Here is a 25571-nt window from a genome sequence, read left to right on the forward strand (position 1 = left end):
ACCCTTTCCTCAACCGAGTCTTCATCTCTCTTCTCTCAACCCTTCTAGTCTCTCTCTCTCCACTTCTTCTCTCTTTTCTCAACAAACTTTCTTTCTGCCTTTTTATTTCCCCTGTTCTCTTCAGCTCCCTCATCCCTTCTCTTATCTCTTTTGTCTTCTTTCCTGTCTCATCTTCTTCATCCTCGCTCCCCCTTCCCTCTTTCCTTCTCTTTCCTAACATCTGATTCTACTGGTTTCAACAATTTCATTTTTGCCTACTATAGAGCACTAGGGAAGGTTAGTGTTCAAAGGTGTATTTTTATTAGAATAGGTATGGTCTTCTTAGAAGACATGTGTCACAAGCGAGGGCTTTGTCCTTTCAGGTGCCAAACCAAGGCCCAGTGTACACTTCATGCTGCCTGCCAACCCAGATGACTGACTCTCATCAAATTCTCCAGCATCATGTCTGCCTGCAGGCCAACAAGCTTCCTGCCATGACAAGAATGGACTGAATGTCTGAAGCTGGGAAATCCAGTCCCAACTAAGATTTTCTTTGTAAGAGTTGCTGTACTCAACAATTTCTTATAGCAGTAGAAACTCTGAGAGACCCTTATGCCTAACTGCCTCCTCAACCATCCTCTTCCATCATTGCTCTGCTTTCTCCTCTTTCTCCCTTCCTTTTATTATCATTCTATTCCCTTCTCACCTTTTCCCTATTATTGGATTATGGATTTCTTCACTATTCTCTTCTTAGCCATCTAATGTTTCTTTCCAAAACCATTTCCTTCCTATTGTTCCTCTTCCTCCTTTCCTCGTTTTTTCTCCCTTCCCTTTCCTTCCCTCCTCCTTCTTTTTAATACTTCCCTTCTCTTCAGTCTATCCTTACTCTCCCTGTTCTCTCTTCTTCCTTTACTTTACTCATCTCTCCATGTCATCCTTTTCCACACTTCTCACTTCACCCCCATTTTCCCCTTTTCTCCTCTTTCCACTTATGTGTGTTTACTCCTTGATGCTCCTCCTTTCATTGTCTCTTTCCTTCATTTTCCGCATCCTTCTACTTCTCTGCTATTCCTTCTCCATTCTTATTCTCCTTCCCTCATTTTAAACATCTTCCCTTCTCCCTTACTTCCTTCATCCATATTCTCTTCCCTCTTTCCTCCTCCTTTATCGTGACTCTTCTTCACATGTCTCACTACTTTCTACACACCTCTTAGTCTCTTCCACCTTCCCTCTTCATCCCTCATCCCTCATCTTTATTCTAACTTCTCCGCCATTTCCTCTTTTTTCTTCTTCTCTACTGCCTCGTAGTCAACCGTTGGTCTCTTTCTTTCTCCTTGTTTATCCCTCCTTGTCTCTGCTCCTTCATCTTTCTTCCTTCATTCTCTTCCATAGCCCCTCCTCTTCCCAAATTTTACTTACACCTGTCCTTCACTTTTCTCCTCCATCCTCTTTCCCATCCATCCTCTTCTATCTTCTTTCCTCTTCCATTTCTCCTCTTACCACACCAAACTCTCTCTTCCTCCCTTCTTTTTTGTATTTTCTCTCTCTTCTTCCCCGTTTCCTCTTCTTCCTTTTCTCACCCTTCTCCTTGTTAGCTTCTCTCTCCACTTCCCATTTTGTCCATCTTCCTTGCTTCAACTTCATTTCCTTTTATTAATTGACTTTTATTCCACTACATTTCTCTTTCTTCCTTCTGGCACTCCCTAGATCTACCCTCTTCTGTCTTCTTTCTTTTTCTGTCCTCACCCCATTTATATCTTGTTCTGTTATCCTTAGGCTTCCTTCACCAATATTTTCCCATCCCTTGGCTCTTCCCTTCCTATTCCATCTCCTTATTCTGAGCATTTTTTATTTCCTTTCTCTCTCCCTGACAGTCTCTTCATACTTCACTGCTCATCTCTTGTCTCATTTGTCCCTGATCTCTTCTCTTCCTTAGTCCCTCCTCTTCTGTTCTCCATCCTCCACTTTCATTCATCTTTTCCTCTGTCTTCCCTCTTTACCTTCTAAGGTCCACCTTTCCTTCTTTCCTCTTCTCTAGTCCCTTCCTTCCTATCTTCATTCCTACTTAACCTTGCTTCGTCTTCTCTATAGTTCCTCTCTCTTCTTGTCCCCTTCTACCTCTTATACCCCTTCTCTCCTTCCCCTTGTCTCTTAGTTCCTTCTTTCTACTCTCTTCTCCATTTCTTGTTGCTCCTGCTGGTAACCCTTCACTCTTCAAAACTCTCCTTCCCTTTTTATTTCTCTTCCTTCTTCATTTTTCTTCCCTGTTTACCTCTATTGCCTTTTCTTTCCCCTTCTCTCTTCATTTATATTCTCTTTTCCACTTTTAATTCTTCGCTCTCCTTACTGTTTGCCCTCCCCTCCAAGAATTCCTCCTCCCTTCTCCTTCTCTCCTGCCAATCTTCACATTCCCCTCCTCCTCCTTCTTCCTCACTCTTCTCTCATCTCCCTTCTTCTTTTTTCACTTTCTTGTATTTTTTCTTATTGCTTCCTCTTTAGTCTTTGTCCCACTCACCTCTTACTTCCTCTTCTCACTTGATTGTCATTCCTGCTCCTTTCTTTCAATAACTCCTCTTCCTACCTATTCCCTCCTACTTCCTTCTACTGATTTTTTCATTTCTCATCAATATTTTACTTCCATCTCCATTCTTTATTTTCTAACCTCTTCATGTTTCTATTTTCTTCTATTTCATTCTGCTCTCATTCACTACTCCTACTGCTCCTTCTCATCCTCCACTTCTTTTTCTTTCTCCTCCTTTTCTTCCTCTTCATCTTCTTTTTCCTCTTTTCTCTTCCTCCTCCTTCTCTTCCTCCTCCTCCTTCTCCTCTTCCTGTTCTTCTTATTCTTCCTTCTCTTCACTCTTCCTTTTCCTTCTCCTCCTCTTCCAACTCCTCCTCTTCCTCCTCCTCCTCTTCCTCTTCCTCTTCTTCTTCTTGTTCTTTTTGTTCTTGTTCTTCTTCTTGTTCTTCCTCTTGTTCTTGTTCTTCTTTTCCTTCTCCTTCTTCTCCTCCTTCTCTCTCTCCTTCTTCTTCTTTTTCTTCCTTTTCTGCTACTGCTTCCTTCTTGTCTTTTTAAAATCGTCCTTCCATGTTACTCTTGCTTCTTCTCTTTTCCTTCCATGTATTCCCTTCTGCATACGTGGCTCTGGTGCTCCTTCCTCTCTACTCTTTACTGATTATTGTCCTCTTTTTTCCTCTTCCCTCTCAGCTGTCCCCTGTTTTTCCCTCATCATATCTCCCCCTACTTTTCTCCGCCTTTTTTCAACAGTCATCTTTCCTCCATTCATTACTGTCCTTCATCAATCTGAAGCTAGGAAATCCATTCCCAACTACAATTTTCTTTGTCAGAGTTGTGCTCAACAATTTTATCATAGAGGCAATAACTCTGAGAGACCCTTATTCCTAACTGCCTCCTCTACCATCCTCTTCCATCATCATTCTGCTCTTTTTTCTCTTAATCCCTTCCTTTTATTATCATTCTATTCCCTCCTCACCTTTTCCCTATTATTGGATTATCATTTTCTTCCCTATTCTTCTCTTCTTTGCCATCTCACTTTTTTTCATAAACCATTTTCTTCCAATTGTTCCTCTTCCTCTTTCCTAGTTTCTTCTCTCGTCCCTTTTCTTCCCCCCTCCTTTTTTAATACTTCCATTCTCTTCAGTCTATCTTTCCTTTCCTCTTCTCTCATCTTCATTTATTTTCCTCATCTCTATATGTTATCCTTCTCCATCCTTCTCTCTTCCCCCTCTCAGGTTTCCCTCTTTTCTCCTCTTTCCACTTGACTGTGTTTACTGTTCAATGCTCCTCCTTTCATTGTCTCTTTCCTTCATTTTCTGAATCCTTCTACTTCTCTGCTATGCCTTCTGCATTCTCATCCCTCATCTTTATTCTAACTTCTCCACCATTTCCTCTTTTCTCTTCTTCCCTTCTGCCTCCTAGTCAACCCTTGGTCTCTTTCTTTCTCCTTGTGTTTCCTTCCTTGTCTCTGCTCCTTCATCTTTCTTTGTTCATTCTCTTCCATGACCCCTCCTGTTCCCAAATTCTACTTACACCTGTCCTCTTTGCCCCACCCTCCTCTTTCACTCCTCCTCTCTATTGCTTCATCTTCTGCCTTCTTCTCTCTTACCTCCTCTCATTTTCCTCCAAGTTCTTCTTCCCTATCCTCTTTGCTCTTCAACTGTCATACCTCTTTCTCAGTCCATCATCAAATTGCTCGTCTTCACTCTTCCTTAACCTCTTTCCTCAGTCACCACATTCCTCCATTTTCTCATCCATCCTCTTCTCCCTTCCATCTTCTTCTATCTTTTTCCTCTTCCATTTCTCCTCTTACCACACCCAAAACTCTCCTCTTCCTTCCTTTTTTGTTTTTTCTCTCTCTTCCTCCTCGTTCAGTCTTTCACATTCCCTCTTCTTCTTTTTTCATCTTTCTCCTGCTTAGCTTCTTTTCCCACTTCCCAATTTGTCCATCTCCTTGCTTCAACCTCATTTCCTTTTTCTAATTCCCTTTTATTCCACTATACTTCTCTTTTTTCCTTCTGGCACTCCCTAGATCTACCCTCTTCTGTCTTCTTTCTTTTTCTGTCTTCACCCTGTTTATGTTTTCTTCTGTTATCTTTAGGCTTCCTTCACCAATACTTTCACATTGCTTGGCTCTTCCCTTTTTACTCCATCTCCTTATTCTCAGCATTTTTATTTCCTTCTTCTCTCCCTAACACTAACTTCATACTTCACTGTTCTTCTCTCTTTTCATTTGCCCCTGATCTCTTCTCTTCCTTATTCCCTCCTCTTCTGTTCTCCATCCTCTGCTTTCATTCATCCCTTCTCCCCCTCTTCCCTCTTTACCTCCTAAGGTCTATCTTTCCCTCTTTCCTCTTCCCTAATCCCTTCCTTTCTATCTTCATTCCTCCTTAACCTTGCTTTGTCTTCTCTACTGCTTCATCTCTCTTCTTTTCTCCTTCTACCTCTTATAACCCTTTTCTCTTTCCCCTTGCCCCTTAGTTCCTCTTTTCTACTCTCTTCTCCATTTCTTGTTGCTCCTACTTGTAATCCTTTACTCTTTAAAACTATCTTTCCCTCTTTATTTTTCCTTTCTTTGTTCTTCTTCCCTGCTTACCTCTATTCCCTTTTCTTTCCCCTTCTCTCTTCATTTACGTTCCTCTTGTCCACTTTTAATACATCTTCGCTCTCCTTACTGTCATCCCTCACCCTCCTCCTATTTCTGCTCCCTTCTACTTCTCTCTTGCCAATCTTCACAATGTCTTTCTGTTCCTCCTTCCTCACTCTTCCCTTCTCTCACTTCTGCTTTTTTCTCTCTTCCTATATTGTTTTTCTTTTTGTTTCCTGTTTAATCTTTTCCCACTCACCTTTTTCTTTCTCTTCACACTTGATTGACTTTCCTGCCCCTTTCTTTTGATAACTCCTTTTCTTACCTACTGCCTCCTACTTGCTTCTACCGATTTTTTCATTTCCCATGAATATGTTCCTTCCATCTCCATTCTTTCTCTTTTAACCTCTTCATGTTTCCTTTTCCCTCTATTTTATTCTTCTCTCATTCAGTACTCCTCCTGCTCCTCCTCTTCCTCCACTTCTTTTTCTTCTTCCTACTCTTCTTCCTCTTCCTCATCTCCTTCCTCTTCTTCTTCCTCTTTTCTTCTCCTCCTCCTCTACCTCAACCTCCTTCTCCTCTTCTTCATTCTTCTTCTTTTTTTCTCCTTTTTCTTTCTCTTCACTCTTCTGCCTCCTTTTCCTCCTGTTCCTCTTCAAATTCTTCTTCTTTCTCTTCTAATTTTTCTTCTTCTTTTCTTCTCTTTCTACTTCTGCTTCTGCCTCCTTCTTGTCTTTTTTTAGATCATCAATCCATGTTATTCTTGCTTCCTTTGTTTTCCTTCCATGTCTTCCCTTCTGCATACCTGGCTCTACTGCCCCTACCTCTCTACTCTTTACTGCTTATTGTCATCTTTTTTCTCTTTCCTCTCACCTGTCCCCTGTTTTCCCTAATCATTTCTTCCCCTGCTTTTCTCCCCCTTTTTCCGCAGAAATCTTTCCTCCATTCACTAATGTCCTTCATCAATCCATTTCCGATCTTCCTGTTTGCTTAATACCCTGTGTCATTCATCCTCTTCCTTCCACTTTTCTCTTCTCCCCTTTCCCATCTTGCCTCATTTCTCTTCCTACTTTCCATTCACTAATATCTCTTCTTCCTTTTCTGTTCCCTTCACTCATAACTTTTGTTCCCTCATCCAATCTCTTTCCTGCACCTTTTTCTTCTTACTGCTATCATCTGTAGTTCCCTGTACCTGTCCCTCTTCTCTACTCCTTTCTCATATTCTGCACCAATCCACTTCCTTGATTTTGACTCGGCAAACAGCCATGCACCGCTTTCTTCCCTCTTCTTGCTTTTTTCCTCCTCCCCTCTTCCCTCCTCTCTTTACATTCTGTTTCACTCGTTCCTTTTTCTCCTCTTTCTTCTTTTCACTTTTCTCTTCTTGACACTTCTATATTCTTCCATCCTATTCACCCTTCTCTTCTCTCCCTTTCCCTGCCATCTTCCCTTCTTCTAGTTCTTAACTCCTCTCCCACTTCCCACCTTTTCTCTCTTTCCTCTCTTACTCTGTTCCTCACCTTTCCAGCTCCATCACTTCCTTCTTCTCTGTTTATCCCCAAATCTCCTATATCTGTTGCCTGTTACGTCATCATTCTTCTTGCCTACTCTTACCTCATCTTCAATTTTCCTCTTCCATTCCATTTCTGCTTCCCTGTCTCCCTTCTTCCATCATACATTCTTCTTCCTTTCTGCTTCTTCCTTTGACCTCCTCCAACATCTTACATCTTCCCTCCTCTTTGCTATACTCTCCACTTTGTCCTTCTTGCCTCTCCTATGTATTTCCACTTGCTTCAATTTTTCTCTTCTTCATATGCACTCATGCTCCTTAGCTCCTCCCACCTCCTCTCTTTCTTTACTCTTCTCTCTTAGTTCTTCTTCAGTTTTCATTTACCCTTCATCTTCCTCAATCTGGCTTCTTGATGCTTTTCTTTGTTTATTTCCCTTTCCTTCATATCCCTTCACTTCCTCTTGTATCCTCCAACTTTCCCCCCAATCTTTTCCTTCCTATTATGTGCTCCTTCTTCTTTCTTCTTTGGTCCCTTTCTTTTGTCCTTTTCACTCCTATTCTTTCTATGTCCTTCTCACCACACTTTGTAACTCACTGCTTCCTCTTCTCTTATACATTCTCTTCCTTCTAGATTCCTCTTTCTTCCTTCTTGCATCCACTTTCTACATCCCTCCACCTCTCCCATTTTTGCCTCATCCTTCTGCCCTACACTCACTGTGAATTTTCTTTACAGTTAGCACTACACTATCCAGTCTTCCCTCCCATTCTCAATCTTTTAAGCTGCATCCTCTTCTCTCTTTTCACCTCTTACCTATATGTCCGTTTCCCTCATCTTCACTCTTCCTTCCTCCATCTTTCTCTGTTCACGTCCCTGCTGCTGCTTCTTTCCTCAGTACTCTTCTTCATCTTCCTCTATTCCCCTCTACTTCACGCCTTTTTGCCTTCATTCCTCTCCTGTTTCATTTCTTCCCTTTCATCAATCCTATTTCTAGCTCCTCTTTTCTTTTCCCCATTGCCTCTGCCTCCATTCTCCCTCATCTGCCCTCCTTTTTCAGTTTCCACCCTCCATCCTTTTCCATCACCCTTTTTCTTTTCTCTCTGTCACTATTTCCTCCTCATGCTTTTACCCTGGTACTTTTTCTACACTCCTTCTTTCCCTTCTCATTCCCACCTCGTTCCTCAGCTGTGTCCTCATCTCTCTTCTCTCAACCCTTCTAGTCTCTCTCTCCACCTCTTCTCTCTTTTCTAAACATATTTACTTTCTGCCTTTTTTATTGCCTCCTGTTCTTTTCCACCTCCCTCTTCCCTTATCTTCACTCTTTTGTCTTCCTTCCTGTCTTCTCTCTTTCATCATCACTCCCACTTCTATATTTCCTTCTCTTTCCTCCCATCTGATTCTACTAGTTCCAATTGTTTCATTTTTTGCCCCCTAAAGAGCACTAGAGAAGGTCAATGTTCAAAGGTGTGTTCTTGTTAGAGTAGGTATGGTCCTCCTCCACTTCTTGTTCTTGTTCTTGTTCTTGTTCCTCTTCTTGTTCTTGATCTTGTTCTTGTTTTTGTTCTTTTTCTTGTTCTTGTTCTCATTCTTGTTCTCCTTCTTGTTGTTTTTCTTGTTCTTCTTGTTCTTCTTTTTCTTCTTCTTGTTGTTGTTGTACTTCCTTCTTTCTTCTTCTTCTTCTTCTTCCTCCTCCTCCTCCTCGTCCTCGTCCTCCTTCTTCTTCTTCTTCTTGTACTTGTTCTTGTTCTTCTTCTTGTTCTCCTTCTTGTACTTTTTCTTCTCTTTTTTAAATCATCCATCCGTGTTACTCTTGCTTCCTTTCTTTTTCTTCCATGTCTTCCCTTCTGCATACCTGGCTCTAGTGCCCCTTCCTCTCTAATCTTTGCGGCTTATTGTCCTTTTTTTTCCTCTTCTCTCTCACCTGTCCTCTGTTTTCCCCTAATCATTTCTCCTCCTGCTTTTCTCCCCTCTTTTCCACAGTCTTCTTTCCTCCATTCACTACTGTCCTTCATCAATCCATTTCTGATCTTCCTCTTTGTTTAATCTAGTGTTTCATTCATCCTTTTCCTCTCACTTTTCTGTTCTCGCCTTTCCCCTCTTGCCTCATTTCTCTTCTTACTTTCCATTCACTAATAATTCTTCTTCCTATTCTATTCCCTTCACTCATATCTTTTGTTCCCTCATGCAATCTCTTTCCTGCTCCTTTTTATTCTGCCTGCCATCTTCTACAGTTCCCCTTACCTGTCCCTCTGCTCTCCTCCTCTCTCATATTCTGCACTAACCCACTTCCTTGATTTTGCCTCTGCAAACTTCTATGCACCTTTTTCTTCCTTCTTCTTGCCTTTTATTTCTCCTCCCCTCTTCCCTCCTCTCTTTACATTCTGTTTCACTGGTTCCTTTTTCTATTCTTTCTTCTTTTCACTTTTCTTTTCTTGACACTTCTATATTCTTCCATCCTATTCACCCTTCTCTTCTCTCCCTTTCCCTGTCATCCTCTCTTCTTCTAGTTCTTAACTCCTCTCCCACTTCCCCACTTTTCTCTCTTTCCCCTCTTACTCTGTTCCTCACCTTTCCAGCTCCATCACTTCCTTCTTCTCTTTTTATCCCCAGTAGTCCTGTATCTGTTCACTGTTCCTTCATCATTCTTCTTCTTGCCTACTCTTACCTTATCTTCAATTTTTCTCCTCTATTCCATTTCGGCTTCCTATCTCTCTTCTTCCATCCTGCTTAATTCTTCCTTTCTGATTCTTCCTCTGACCTCCTCCAACGACTTACACGTTACCCCTTCTTTGCTGTACTCTTCACTTTGTCCTCCTTGCCTCTCCCATGTATTTCCAGTTGCTTCAAATTCTCCCTTCTTCACATGCACTCATGCTCCTTAGGTCCTCATGCCTCCTCACTTTTGTTTCCTCTTTTCCCTTAATTCTTGTTCAGTTTTCATTTACCCTTCATCTTCCTCAATCTGGCTTCTTGATGCTTTTCTTTGTTTACTCCCCTTTCCTTCATATCCCTTAACCTTCATCTTGTATCCTCCATCTTCCCCCCATCTTTTCCTTCCAATTATGTGCTGCTTCTTCTTTGCTATTTTGTCCCTTTCTTTTGTCCTCTTTACTCCTATTCCTTTTCTGTCCTTCTCACCACACTTTGTCTCTCCACTCCTTCCTATTCTTCTCTTATATTTTCTCTTCCTTCCAGATTCCCCTTTCTTTCTTCTTCCATCCCCTTTCCACATCTCTCCATCTCTCCCATTTTTGCCTCATCCTTCTGCCCCACACTCTCCATGAATCTTCTTTCCAGTTCGCACTACACTATTCATTCTCCCCTCCCATTCCTGATCTTTTATGCTGCATCCTCTTCTCTCTTTCACCTCCTACCTATATGTCCGTTTCCCTCATCTTCACTCTTCCTTCCTCCATCTTTGTCCACTTCTCTGCTGCTGCTTCTTTCCTCAGTACTCTTCTTCATCTTCCTCTATTCCCCTCTCTTCACCCCTCTTTGCCCTCATTCCTCTCCTGTTTCATTTCTTCCCTTTACTCCAACCTATTTCTACTTCCTCTTTCCTTTTCCCTATTCCCTCTGCCTCCATTCTCCCTCATCTGCCCTCCTTTTTCAGTTTCCACCCTCCATTCTTCCATCCCCCCTTCTCTTTTCTCTCTGTCACTATTTCCTCCCCACGATTTTACCCAGTACTTTTTCTACACTCTTCCTTTCCCTTCCCATTCCCACCTCTTTCCTCAACTGTGTCCTCATCTCTCTTCTCTCAACCCTCCTAGTCCCTCTCTCCACCTCTTCTCTCTTTTCTCAACATATTTTCTTTCTGCCTTTTTTATTGCCTCCTGTTCTCCTCACCTCCCTCTTCCCTTCTCTTCCCTCTTTTATCTTCCTTCCTGTCTTCTCTCTTTCATCATCACTCCCATTTCCCTATTTCCTTCTATTTCCCCCCATCTGCTCCTACTGGTTTCAATAATTTCATTTTTGCCCCCTAAAGAGCACTAGAGAAGGTCAATGTTCAAACGTGTATTCTTGTTAATGTAGGTATGGTCCTCCTCCACTTCTTGTTCTTGTTCTTGTTCTTGTTCTTGTTCTTGTTCTTGTTTATCTTCTTGTTCTTGTTCCTGTTCTTGTTCCTGTTCCTGCTCCTGCTCCTGTTCCTGTTCCTGTTCCTGTTCTTGTTCTTGTTCTTCTTGTTCTTGCTCTTGTTCTTGTTCCTGTTCCTGTTCTTGTTCTTCTCCTTCTCCAACCTCCTCCTCCTCCTTCTTGTCTTTTTTTAAATGATCCATCGTGTTACTCTTGCTTCCATTCTTTTCCTTCCATGTCTTCTCTTATGCATATCTGGCTCTAGTGCCCCTTCCTCTTTACACTTTACTGCTTATTGTCCTCTTTTTTGCTCTTCTCTCTCACCTAATCATTTCTTCTCCTGCTTTCCTCCCCTCTTTTCCACAGTCTTCTTTCCTCCATTTACTACTGTCCTTCATCAATGCATTTCTGACCTTCCTCTTTGTTTAATCTCATGTTTCATTCATCCTCTTCCTTCCACTTCTGTCTTCTTGCCTTTCCCCTCTTGCCTCATTTCTCTTCTTACTTTCCATTCACTAATAATTCTTCTTCCTATTCTCTTCCCTTCTCTCATATATTTTGTTCTGTCATCTAATCTCTTTCCTGCTCCTTTTTCTTCTGCCTGCCATCTCCTACAGTTCCCCTTACCTGTCCCTCTGCTCTCCTCCTTTCTCATATTCTGCACTAACCCACTTCCTTGATTTTGCCTCTACAAACTGCCATGCACTTCTTTCTTCCCTCTTCTTGCTGTTTTTCTCCTCCCCTCTTCCCTCCTCTCTTTACATTCTGTTTCACTCGTTCCTTTTTCTCTTCTTTTTTCTTTTCACTTTTCTGTTCTTGACACTTCTATATTCTTCCCTCCTATTCACCCTTCTCTTCTGTCCCTTTCCCTGTCATCTTCCCTTCTTCTAGTTCTTAACTCCTCTCCCACTTCCCACCTTTTCTCTCTTTCCTCTCTTACTCTGTTCTTCACCTTTCCAGCTCCATCACTTCTTTCTTCTCTGTTTATCCCCAGTAGTCCTGTATCTGTTCCCTGTTCCTTCATCATTCTTCTTCTTGCCTAATCTTGCCTCATCTTCACTTTTCCTCCTCTATTCCATTTCTGTTTCCTATCTCTCTTCTTCCATCCTGCTTAATTCTTCCTTTCTGATTCTTCCTTTGACCTCCTCCAATGTCTTACACCTTCCCCCCTCCTTGCTATACTCTTCACTTTGTACCTCTTGCCTCTCCCATGTATTTCCACTTGCTTCAATTTCTCTCTTCTTCATATGCACTCATGCTCCTTAGCTCCTCCTGCCTCTTTTTTTTGTTTGTTTTTTCTTTTACTTCTTCTTCAGTTTTCATTTACCCCTCATATTCCTCAATCTGGCTTCTTGATACTTTTCTTTGTTTACTCCCCTTTCCTTCATATCTTTTCACCTTCATCTTGTATCCTCCAACTTCCCCCTATCTTTTCCTTCCTATTATGTGCTGCTTCTTTCCTCTTTGGTTCCTTTCTTTTGTTCTCTTCACTCCTATTCTTTCTCTGTCCTTCTCACCACACTTTGTCTCCCAACTCCCTCCTCTTCTTCTCTTTTATTTTCCCTTCTTTCCAGCTTCCCTTTTTTCCATCTTCCATCCCCTTTCCACATCCCTCCACTTCTCCCAATTTTACCTCATCTTTGCACTACACCCACCGTGAATCTTCTTTCCAGTTAGCTCTACACTATTCAGGTGCCCCCCCAACTCAAACTTTTATGCTGCATTTTCTTTTCTCTTTTCACCTTGTACCTATATGTCTGTTTCCCTCATCTTCACTCTTCCTTCATCTATCTTTCCCTGTTCCCTTCTCTGCTGCTGCTTCGTTCCTCAGTATTCTTCTTCATCTTCCTCTATTCCCCTCTACTTCACACCTCTTTGCCTTCATTCCTCTCCTGTTTCCTTTCGTCACTTTCCTCCATCCTGTTTCTAGCTCCTCTTTCCTTTTCCCCATTCCCTCTGCCTCCATTCTCCCTCATTTCCCCTCCTTTTCAGTTTACCACCCCCATCTTCTTCCATCCCCCCTTCTCTTTTCTCTCTGTCACTATTTCCTCCCCACGATTTTACCCGGCACTTTTTCTACACTCTTCCTTTCCCTTCCCATTCCCACCTCTTTCCTCAACTGTGTCCTCATCTCTCTTCTCTCAACCTTTCTAGTCCCTCTCTCCACCTCTTCTCTCTTTTCTCAACATATTTTATTTCTGCCTTTTTTATTGCCTCCTGTTCTCTTCACCTCCCTCTTCCCTTTCTTTCCCTCTTTTGTCTTCTTTCCTGTCTCATCTACTTCTTCATCACTCCCACTTCTCTATTTCCTTTGCTTTCCTCCCATTTGCTTCTACTGATTTCAATAATTTAATTTTTGCCCCCTATAGAGCATTATGAAACGTGTTCAAAGGTGTATCTTTGTTAGAGTAGGTATGGGTTCTTAGAAGACGTTTGTCACGGGTGGGGGCTTTGTCCCTTCAGGTGCCCAACTGAGGCCCAGTGTCACTTCATGCTGCCTGCCAACCCAGATGACTGACTCTCACCAAATTCTCCAGCATCATGTCTGCCTGTAGGCCAACAAGCTTTCTGCCATGACGAGAATTGACTGAACCTCTGAAGCTGGGACATCTAGTCCCAACTACAATTTTATTGTAAGATTTGCTGTGCTCAACAATTTTACCGTAGCAGTAGAAACCCTGAGAGACTCTTATGCTTAACTGCCTCCTTCACCATCTTCTTCTGTCATTGCTCTGTTCTTTTTTCCTCTTTATCCCTACTTTTTTTTATCATTCCATTCCCTTCTCACCTTTTCCCTATTAGTGTCTTATCTTTTTCTTCACTATTCTTCTCTTCTTAGCCATCTTATGTTTTCTTTTGTAAACCATTTCTTTCCAATCCTTCCTTTTCCTCCTTCTGTCATTTCTTCTCTGTTCCCTTTTCTTCCCTCCTCCTTCTTTTTAATACTTCCCTTCTCTTCAGTCTATCCTTACTTTCCCTCTTCTCCTTTCTTCTTTCTTTATTCTCGTCATCCCTCCATGTCATCCTTCTCCACACTTCCCTCTTACCCCTCCCAATTTTCCCTCTTTTCTCCTCTTTGCACTAACCTGTGTTTACCCTTCAACTCTCCTCCTTTCATTGTCTATATCCTTGATTTTCCGTATTCTTCTACTTCTCTGCTATTCCTTCTCCATTCTCATTCTCCTTCCCTCATTTTAAACATCTTCCCTTCTCCCTTCCTTCCTTCATCCATATTGTCTTTCCTCTTTCCTCCTCTTTTATCTTCATTCTTCTATACACATCTAACTACTTTGTGCACACCACTTAATGTGTCTTCCACCTTCCCTCTTCATCCCTCATCCCTCATCTTTATTCTAACTTCTCCACCATTTGCTCTTTTCTCTTCTTCCCTACCACCTCCTAGTCAACCCTTGGTCTCTTTCTTTCTCCTTGTTTTTCCCTCCTTGTCTCTACTCCATCTTTCTTCCTTCATTCTCTTCCATAGCCCCTCCTTTTCCCAAATTCTACTTATCCCTGTCCTCTTTGCCCCAACCTTCTCCTTCATTCCTCCTCTCTATTGCTTTATTTTCTGCCTTCTTCTCTCTTTACCTCCTCTTATTTTCCTCCAAGTTCTTATTCCCTATCCCGTCCTCTTTGCTCTTCAACTGTCATACCTCTTTCTCAGTCCTTCATCAAATCTCTCATCTTCACTATTCCCTAACCTCTTTCTCCAATCACCACATTCCTCCATTTTTCTCTTCCATCCTTTTCCCCTTCCATCCTCTTCTATCTTCTTTCCTCTTCTGTTTCTCCTCTTACCACACCGAACTCTCTCCTCCGTCCTCCTTTTTTGTTTTCTCTCTCTTCTTCCTCTTTCAGTCTTTCCCATTCCCTCTTCTTCCTTTTTTCATCCTTCTCCTGCTTAGTTCTTTTCCCAGTTCCCATTTTGTCCATCTTCCTTGCTTCAACCTCATTTCCCTTTTAAAATTAACTTTTATTGCACCACACTTCTCTTTCATCCTTCTGGCACTCCCTAGATCTACCCTCTTCTGTCTTCTTTCTTTTTCTGTCCTCACCCCGTTTATGTCTTGTTCTGTTATCCTTAAGCTTCCTTCACCAATACTTTCGATCTGCTTAGCTCTTCTCTTTTTACTCCATCTCCTTCTTAGCATTTTCTATTTCCTTCTTCTCTCCCTGACAGTATATTCATACTTCACTGCTCATCTTTTTCCCATTTGCCTCTGATCTCTTCTCTTCCTTAGTCCCTCCTCCTCTGTACTCCATTGTCCTCTTTCATTCACCCCTTCCCCCTTTTTCCTCTTTTCCTCCTAAGGTCTATCCTTCCTTCTTTCTTCTTTGCTAGTCCCTTTCTTTCTATCTTCATTCCTTCTTAACTTTGTTTTGTCCTCTCTATTGATTTCTCCCTCTTCTTTTCCTTTTCTACTTCTTACACACCTTCTCTCCTTCCCCTTGCCTCTTAGTTCCTCTTTTCTACTATCTTCTCCACATCTTGTTGCTCCTGCTTTTAATCCTTTACTATTCAAAACTCTCCTTCCCTCTTTATTTCTCTTCCTCCTTTATTCTTCTTCTGTTTACATCTATTGCCCTTTCTTTCCCCTTCTCTCTTCATTTATGTTCCTCTTATCCACTTTTAATTCTTCTTTGCTCTCCTTACTGTCTTCCCTCCCCCTCCTAGTATTCCTCCTCACTTCTACTTCTCTCTAGGCAATCTTCACATTTTCTTCCTTCTTCCTCACTCTTCCCTCATCTCCCTTCTTTTTTCACTCTTCCTGTATTGTTTTTTTTATTGCTTCCTCTTTAGTCTTTGTCCCACTCACCTCTTACATTCTCTTCACACTTGATTGACATTCCTGCTCCTTTCTTTTGGTAACTCGTCTTCTTATCTACTCCCTCCTACTTGCTTCTAATGGTTTTTCATTTCCCATCAATATTTTACTTCCATCTCCATTCTTTCATTTCTAACCTCTTCATGTTTCTTTTTTCTTCTATTTCATTCTTTGCTTATTCACTAATCCTCTTGCTCCTCCTCCTCTTCCTCCACCTCTTTTTCTTCCTCCTCCTATTCTTCCTCTTCTTCTTCCTCTTTTCTCTTCCTCTTCCTCCTCTTCCTCCTCCTCCTTCTCCTCCTCTCCTTCTTCTTCTTCTTCTTCTTCTTCTTCTTCTTCTTCTTCTTCTTCTTCTTCTTCTTCTTCAAGACCAATGGTCAAGAAAGTAGATTGAGGAAAATGAAGGATAAAGTAAAACTTAGGAAGTATTGAGAGAAGAGAGGAAAGAAAAGAGAGGAGGCATGAGAAGCGGAGAAATAGTAAAGCGTGAGGAAAGACACAGGAAAGTCAAAAGGGATGAAGTGAAGATCACAGCAATGAAGTAGCATGATGCAAGGTGATGGTGGATGGAAGAGGAAGAAGCAGAAAAGAAGAGTGAAACGAAATGGGATTGGAATGGAGGTAGAAAATGGAAGATGATTTAAGAGTAGGCAAGATGAACAATGAGAGAAGTGGGAACAGATAGACAGGTAATGGGAACAGAAGGAAGAGATGGATCTGGAAAGGTAAGGAATAGAGGAAGACAAGAAAGAGAGACTATGTGGAGAGAGGACTTAAGAACTAGAAGAAGGGAAGATGACAGGGAAAAGGGGAGAAGGGATGGTGAATAGCATGGAGTAATATAGAACTGTGAAGAGGAGGGTAGTGAAAAGAATAAAGAAGTGAAACACAGAACAATTCGATCAAAATGTAAAGGGGGGAAGAGGGAAAGAGGAAAAAGGCAAGAAGAAGGAGGAAATGGGTGCATGGAAGTTTGAAGAAGAAAAATCAAGGAAGTGGGTCAGTGCAGAAAATATGAAAGGAGATGAGCAGAGGGACAGGTAAGGGGAACAGAAGATGATGGTGGGCAGAAGAAAAAGGAGCAGGAAAGAGATTGAATGATGGAACAAAGATATGAGTGAAGGGAACAGGATAGGAAGTAGTAATATTAGTGAATGGAAGGAAAGAAGAGAAATGAGGCAAGACGGGAAAAGAAGAAGAGAAAGTGGAAGGAAGAGGAAGAATGAAAAAGAGATGAAACAAAGGGACAATGGAAATGGGTTGAAGGGAAAGTGATGAACAGAGGAATGATGAATGTGGAAAAAAGAGGAGAAATGCAGGGGACAAGATGATTAGGGAAGAACAGGTGTCAGAGGAGAGGGAAGGGGAAAAACAGTAAAATAAGTTGTCAAACGTGGAGAGAAATGTCAGGTATGCAGAATGGAACCATTGGAAAGAAAGAGGGGATGCAAGAATAAGATAGATGGAGGATTTAAAAAGAGAAGAAGGTAGCAGCAGAAAAGATGAAGCAGCAGAAGAAGATGAACAAGTAGAGGAGGTGGTGGAAGTAGAAGAAGACAAAGAAGAAGGAAAATAACTACATTATGAAGATATAAAAGAGGAGGAAGAAAAAGAGGAAGAGAAGTGAAGGAGTGAAGAAGGAAAAGGAAGAAAAAAGACACATAAAGAGGTTAGAAAAGAGAAATGGAAATAGAATAGAAATTCTGAAGGAAATTGCAAAAATCGGTAGAAGCAATTAGGAGGGAGAAGGTAAGAAGATGAATTATCAAAAGAAAGGAGCAGGAATGTCAATCAAGTGAGAAGAGAAAGTAAGAGGTGAGTGGGACAAAGACTAAAGAAGAAGCAATAAGAAAAACAATACAAGAAGAGTGAAAAAAGAAGAAGGGAGATGAGGGAAGAGTGAGGAAGAAGGAGGAGGAAGAAAATGTGAAGCTTGGCAAGAGAGAAGTAGAAGGAGACAAGAAGAGAGAGGAAACAATAGAGAAGACAAAGCAAGGTTAAGTAGGATTGAAGATAGGAAGGAACGGTCTAGGGAAGAGGAAAGAAAAGAAGAAAAGATTAACTTTAGGGGGTAAAGAGGTAAGAGGAGGGAAGGGAGAAATCAGTGTAGATGATGGGGAACAGAAGAGGGGCTACTAAGGAGGAGAAGAGATCAGAGTCAAATGGGAAGAGAGATGAGCAGTGAAGCATGAAGATACTGTCAGGGAGAGAGGAAGGAAATGAAAAATGCCAAGACTAAGGAGATGCAGTAAAAAGGGAAGAGCCATTCTTCATGTTTCTTTCTTCTTTTTCATCCTTCATTCCTTCACCTTCTCCTCTTACTCTTCATGTTCTTCTTCTTGTTCTTGTTCTTCTTTTTGTTCTTGTTGTTCTTCTTCTTGTTGTCATTGTCATTGTTGTTGTTCTTCTTCTTGTTGTTGTTCTTCTTCTTGTTCTCCTCCTCTTCCTTTTTCCTCTTCTTCCTCTTCTTCTTCATCCTATTTCTTCTTCTCTTTCTTATCTTCCATCGACTGTACTCTCCTCCCTCTGTTTTCCTTCCATCTCTTCCTTTCTGCATACTTCACATTAATGCCCCTTCCCCTCTACTTCTTATTACTTATTGTCACTTTATGTCCCCTTCTTTCTGCCCTGCTAACTGTTCTTCCTTACTCATCTCTCCCCTTTCTCTTCTCTTTTTTCCACACTCATCTTTCCTCCTTTCATCACTGTTCCTCCTCAATCCATTTTCCCTCTTTCTTTCATTCCCCTTTTCATTCATCCTCTTCCTTCCTCTTTTCTCTTCTCCTCTTTCCCCTCTTGTCTCATTTCTCTTCTTATCTTCTGTTCACCAATATCTCATCTTCCTATTCTGTTATATTCACTCATATTTTGTTCTCTCATCCAATCTCATTCCTATGCCTTTTTCCTCTGCCGCCATCATCTTCAGTTCCCTTTAGCTGTCCCTCTGCTCTCCTCCTTTCTCATATTCTGTTCTAACCCACTTTGTTGATTTTGCTCCTGCAAACTTCCATGCTCATCTTTCTTTCCCCTTCTTGCCTTTTTTCACCTCTGTCCCTCCCTCCTCTCTTTTCTTTCTGCTTTACTGGTTCCTTTTTTTCTCTTTATTGTTTTCATTACCCCCCCTTTTCACACTTCTAGATTTTTCCATACTTTTCATCCTTTCCTTCTGTCCTTTTCCCTGTCATCTTCCCTTCTACTTTTTATGTCGTCTCTCCACTTTCCACCTATTTTTTTCTCTCTCATCTTACTATGTTCCTCACCTTTCCAGCTCCATCTTTTGCTTAATTTCTTTTTATTCCCTCTAATCATATACCTGTTTCCTGTTCCCTCCTCATTCCTCTTGCCTACTCTCACCTCAACTTCCATTTTCCTGATCCATTCCATCTCACTTCTTTTTCTTTCTTTTTCCACCCTGCCTTCTTCTTCCTTTCTGCTTCTTCCTTTTACCTCATCCAACATCTTACATCTTGCCCCCTCTTTGCTATACTCCTCACTTTGTCCCTCTTGCCTCTCCTGTGTCTTTTGCCTTGCTTCATGTTCCCTTTTCTTCTCTTGCCCTCATGCTCCTTAGATCTTCTTCCCTCCTCTGTTTTATTTCTTGTTTTCTCTTAATTCTTCTTTAGTTTTCCTTTACCATTCATCTTCCTCAATCTAGCTTCTTGATCCTTTATCTTGTTTACTTCTCTTTCCTTCATATCCCTTCACCCTCATCTTGCCTCCTCTACCATCTTCCCCCTTCCCCTTCCTATTATGTCTCCCCTCCTTCCTCTTTTTCCCTTTCTTCTGCCATTGTCACGCCTATTCTTTCCCTGCCCTGTTCAATACCTATTCTCACTCTTTTCCTTCAATCCCCTTTCCATATTCCTCCAAGTCTCTCATTTTGCCTCATTCTCCCTACATCCTTACATCCCTACACCCCTACATCCTCCATGACTCTTCCTTCCAGTTAGCACTACTCTGTTCATTCTTCTCCCCTCCCATCCCCGATCTTTTATCCTGCATCCTTTTCTCTCTTTTCACCTTATACCTATACATCCATCTCCCTCTTCTTCACACTTCCTTCCTCCATCTTCTTCCATCCATTTCTCAGCTGCTGCTGCTGCTGCTGCTTTCCTCAGGACTCTTCTTCTTCTCTATTCTCCTCTTATACCCTCTTCTTTCCCTTCATTCCTCTCCTCTTTCATTTCTTCCCTTTCCTCCATCCTATTTCTGGCTCTTCTTTCCCCATTCCCACTTCCTCTACCTCCATTCTCCCATATCTGCCCTTTGTCTTCATTTTCCAACCTTGTCCTATACCATCCACCCTTGTCTGTTCTTGTCATCAGCCATTTTAGTAGGGTATATATCTTTGGGTTCAGGAGTGTGTGAAACGTCAGTAGGCAGAAGCTAGGTGAGTGACAAACAGACCAACCCAGGGGAAGTTTGAGTTTGAATGTATTTTGGAGACAAGTAAGTCAGGTTTATATACACATTTTTAAATGGGGGTGTTTTGTGGTTACATTGTTTTTTATATAATTTAAAAATACAGGATGTAATGTAATTATATTGTCATTAATTTTGAACAATCATTTATAAGTTATTAGACTAGTATCAGTGTATGTGCTTTTTATTGAAGGTTAATTTTTTACTATGTTAAATATCTGTGATGTAAGACAGTTTGTTTTTTAGGTTTTTTTTTTTTTTGCCACTATCTGAAGTTTTACTCAAACATATTATTTGGAAGTTATAATATGAACTATTTATTGGTGACTAATTTTAATCATGTTTTTTAACAAGTGAAATGGAACTTAGTGGTAAACTTGACTGAATGACCCTTGGCTGTAGTTTTAAGTCAAGTGCCACCTAGCAACACAGTTAGATTGAAAAGTTATTTGATAAGAAAAATAAAACCATAGGCAGAAAGAGAAAACAGTCAGAATGTTTTTAAACAATGAGTGATAAGAGAAAAGGAGGGGGGGTTAATTAAATACTCTTGGCAAGAACATTAGACCTGTTTTTAGGATGCTTTTTCTATGAGTAGGGGTTGTAGTTTTGGGTTTTGTGGTCATGTTTGTCACACACTCCACTGGAGGGGTTGTGACAGTTTTTTAAATTGTAGTTTGTAAATTTTTTGTTTGACTATGGAGATAGACGTAAAGATTAGTTTAAAGACATAGGGGAAACAGAACAATAAAAGAAACACAACACTAGTTAGGACCCTGACTGAAGTTAACCAATGTAATTAATTGTTAGGATTTAAGTTGGCAAGTTTTGTTTGTAATAATTCAGTTAGGATTTTTTTATTTTAAGAGAATCCACATGAGCTTGGCTGATAACAGTGATTTGTGTTTGGAGAGTTTGTATATCTTGACTAAGACCATTATTTTTTTAATTTTTAATAAATGATTTTAGTAAATTTTTAATTTATAATTGTATTATAAGGAAGAAGTGTAACAAACATATTTAAAGTTTGTATGGCATTGGGTAGATAACTGAACTTTGATATTTTTTACTTTTTATTTAGTGTCATAACTATATTTTTAGAGCATTAATCTTTGTTTTTAAATTTTTATTTATAATTTGTTGTTTATAGTGAGGGCCTGGGACACAATTTTGTTTAAGTTATTAACAAAATGAGCAGTTTGTACTTTTGAAGCTAATGTTACATTTGACATTGTAAATCTTGTAAGGATAGTTAAGAACAGTAACAAATCTCTTAGGTTTAATGAGTTTATTGGCCTTTTTTAAAGTTTGTAGAGTTGCACTAACAAACTATGGATATTTTTTTAGAGATCTACTGGCAGTATGATATATTTTGTTCTTTTCAAAAGTATCATGACAGAACAAGATATGCTTAATGAAGGATTTATACAATTAGTGAGACTACACTAAGAACAATATTTATGGAAGGATTTTATTTTTTATTTGTAGTATTGATGTCTGAAGGTTTTTTGGTTTTTTGTTTGGTTTTCTGTTTTTGTTTGTTTCTTTGTTTTTGTTTTTGTTTTTGTTTTTTTGTTTTTTGATGAAGGCCATTTGATTGAAAGGTTGGACAAGCCAGTTTGGGATTTAGATGCATGATTTTCTATTTTGTGGAAACACATAAGTATATTTTTTTGAGGTGATTAAAACACCTGGCCCTATTTAGGTGACAGTTAAAAGATATACTATTGAAGTTTTATTTGAGGATCTATCAGTAAAAAATAGAAGGGCTCTTTTTATAGGATCCTTTGTTACTTTAAAGGAAATATAATGTCTGTCTTTTTTATAAATTTTAATATAGAATGTTAAGGTATATGAAATTTTATTTGACCCATATAATATGATAAAGTAATTTTTTAATTGTTACATGTTTGTAAAAGGGTATCTAAATGTTTTTTATTATAAGGAATAATCATTTTTGTATTTTTTAATAACTAGAGATTTTAATCTTTTTATAATTATTTGTATATATATATATATATATATATATATATATATATATATATATAATGAGAGACCAAGACTTAGTATAATTAATTTGTTGTACTTTGGCATTTTGAATTTTGTTTTATTAATTTTAGCTTTTGTAAGGCTATTTGTGTTAACTTTTTGGGAGACCTTGGATCTGGATCTCTTTTTAAAGTTTTAAACAAATGATGTAATTGTTTAGTAGTAATTTTTAAATAGGGTTTGACTGAATTAATATGTTTTAGTAATTGTTTAAAATTATTAATCATTTTTAAAATTATTAATCATTTTTAATTTATTAACTTTAAGTTTTAACTTTTGTGACATAATAAAATTGTCATACATAATTTTTTAAAGTAACTGATTGGCCTATTATGTTGTATTTTATTAGGGGCAATAACCAATCTATATTGAGTTAAAGACCCAGTCATATCTTTTAGGGTAGATTTAGTTAATTTTTTTGTTTTTGTTGTTGTTGTTGTTATAAGGATGTCATCTATACAATGCAAAATAAAAGTCTTTTTATATTTACTTTTAACAGATTTTAATGTTTGGTCCACAAATTCTTTACAAAGAGTGGGACTATTTTTTATTCTTTGGGGAAAAACTTTTTACTGGTATTTTTGATAAGGTCCCTGAAAGTTAATTGAAGGTATGTTAAATGTAAATTTATGAGAATCTTTAGGATGTAATTTAATAGTGAAAAAAATCTTTTAGATCTATAACAATAATATAACAGCCTTTGGGAATAATTATAGGAGAAGGGAGGTTAGGTTGAAGGGTTCTTATATCAAGTATAGTCTTACTTATAGTTTTTAAATCTTGTAAAAACCTTTCTTTTTTCCTATTTTTTTAATAGCAAACATGGGAGTACTTTATGGACTATTTGAGTTTTATGTTTTGCATTTAATTGTTTTTTAACAAGTTATTTTAATTTCTGTATCTTTTTCTGTTTTAGGGGCCACTGATCAATCTAAACAGGGCTCTGTTTATCTATGAAATTTTATCTGTATATAATTTAATATTATTGTATATTTTTATCTTTAGAGTTATTAGAGGTCTTTGATTATTTGTACAGTTTTAAAGGTATAATCATATTTTTAACTTTATTTTTAAAAGAGAAAGTTGATAACCTTTCTTTATTGTAAGATTTAACCTTGTGTTTCTTAGTCTTTCTTGTTTTTGGAAGATCTAAGATATTAAATTTAGGGGCAAGAGGAGTTAAGTTACTTTGGCTTTTTATGTCTTTTTTTTAACTTTTGGGCTGAGAGCTTGCCCCTCATCCTGTTTTTTGTCTTTTTATCTGTAAGGGGGATTTCATTTTTATGAAACTTTGATTTATAATTAGGTTTTTAATGTTTTTTTTTCTACCAAGGACTCAACCCGGGAGGCTTATCTTATTGGAGGTTTGTTTTTTCTTGGTGTAGTTATAATTAATGTGATCCTGTTGAGCACTAGAGAACCATGAAATTTTTTATGTTACATTTTTTTAAGTTTTAAAAGTGTGAAAATGTTTTTTTGTTGTTGTTATTGTTTATAAAGCTACAGCATAAGCTATACCCTAGACCTAACGTTGCCCGGGGCGTTTTGTACAGTCTTTGTTTTTCTTAGTCTGATTAGTTTTTGGCAGAGAGTATTGGCATTTTTCTATGTAAGTTCTTTTAATAACATGTTTGATCTCTCAGAGGGAGGAAGTATCTTATTTACTGTCTCTTTTAGTAACAAAGAATCATAAAATTTTGTCAAACTTTTTTTGATGTTTTACTGTCTCTTTTTTTTAAACATATGACTCAATACTGTCAAGAACATATGTCTGTTCTCGGACTGTGAATGTCTGATGATTTTTACCTACTTGCTTCTTAGTTCAGCCTTTCCTTCTGTTGAGGAGTCTGCAGCACTCTTTGGCAAGGTCCTTTGCTTTGTCTGGAAAAATATTTGAAAAGAGGAGAGAAAGCTTACCTTACCTCGAGCCCCACCTTGGCCACCACTTGTCGTAGACCATCTTAGTCTGATATAGGTCTTTGGGGTCGGGAGTTTTAAAGCCTCCTTGGGCAGAAGGTAGGTGAGTGACAAACAGACCAAATCAGAGGAAGTTTGAGTTTAAGTGTATTTTGGAGACAGGCAAGTCAGGTTTATATACACGTTTTAAAATGGTGGTGTCTCTTGTGGTTACATTATTTTTTTCATACAATTTAAAACTACAGGATGGAGTATAATTATCTTGTCATCAATTTTGAACAATCATTAATAAGTTCTTAGATAGGTATCAGTGTACATGCTCCTTTTTATTAAACATTAATGTTCTTATTATGTTAAATATCTCTGTGTTAAGATAATTCGTTGTCTTAGTTTTTTGTCACTATCTGAAGTTTTACTCAAAAACATTATTTGTAAGTTATAATATCAACTATTTATTGGTGACTAATTTTTAGCCATGTTTTTATTAACAAGTGGAATGGAACTTATCGATAAACCTGAATGAATGACCCTTGGCTATAGTTTTAAGTCAAGGATCACCTAGCAACACAGTTACGTTTGAAAAGTTTTTTGTATAAGAAAAATAAAAACACAGGCAGAAAGAGAGAACAGTCAGAAAGGATACAAACAATGAGGGATAAGAGAAAATGAGGGGCTTGGAATTGGAATTGGTTACTCTTGGTGAGAACATCGGACCCAGTTTTAGGAGGCTCTCTCTATGAGTAGGGGTCTCATCCTCAGGGTTTTTTTAAAAGATTTATTTATTTATTATGTATACTGTGTGCTGCCTGCATGTATGCCTAGCTGCCAGAAGAGGGCACCAGATCTCATTATAGAGGGCTAGGAGCCATCATGTGATTGCTGGGGTGTGGTTGCTGGGTATTGAACTCAGGACCTTTAGAAGAAGAGCCAGTGCTCTTAACCTCTGCGCCACCTCTCCAGCCCCTCATCCTCAGGTTTTGTGGTAAGGTTAGTCACACAGACTCCATGGAGGGGTTGTGACATGTTCTCTATTTCCTCCTCATTCTTCCACTTCCCTACATCTTCTACCCTCCTCCTTTACCTTCCTATTCCCAACTCTTTCCTTAACTATCACTTCATTTCTCTTGTTCCACCACTATTAGTCTCTCGCCCCATGTGTTCTCTCTTTTCTCAACATATTTTCTTCCTGGCTTTTTTCATTCCTTGTTCTCTTCCCCTTTCTCTTCCCTTCTCTTCCCACTTTTTCTTCTTTCCTGTCTTCTCTCCTTCATCACCCCTCCCACTTCTCTCCTTCCTTCTCTTTCCTCCCATCTGCTTCTACTGGTTTCAATAATTTCACTTTTGCCCCCTATAGAGCATTATGGAAGGTGTTCAAATTTGTATCTTTGTTAGAGTATGGTTTTGTTAGAAGACGTGAGTCACGGGCTTGGGCTTTGGCATTTCAGGTGCTAAACCCAGGCCCAATGTCACACTCCATGTTGCCTGCCAACCCAGATGACTGACTCTCATCACATTCTTCACCATCATGTCTGCCTGTAGGCCAACAAGCTTCCTGCCATGACAAGAATGGACTGAACCTCTGAAGCTGGGAAATTGAGTCCCAACTACAATTTTCCTTTGTAAGAGTTGCTGTGCTCAACAAATCTCATGGCAACAGTAAAAACTGTTAGAGATCCTGATGCCTAACTCCT

At 39.3% G+C, this 25571-nt stretch overlaps 1 long non-coding RNA gene across 1 annotated transcript in view; it reads right to left on the reverse strand.

The window, feature by feature from the left end:
• Window positions 1-2425: 2425 nt before the first annotated feature.
• LOC311602515 overlaps window positions 2426-25571 on the reverse strand; it is a 35767-nt gene continuing 12621 nt past the window's right edge. The window contains exons 3-4 of the long non-coding RNA XR_014780772.1: window positions 12086-15629; window positions 2426-9756 (exon numbers count right to left, since the gene is read on the reverse strand). This is a non-coding gene — a long non-coding RNA (uncharacterized lncRNA). The remainder of the gene's footprint in view (window positions 9757-12085; window positions 15630-25571) is intronic.

This window comes from Acomys minous, assembly GCF_964271855.1.
Source record: "Acomys minous genome assembly, chromosome: 7".
Lineage (NCBI taxonomy): Eukaryota > Metazoa > Chordata > Mammalia > Rodentia > Muridae > Acomys > Acomys minous.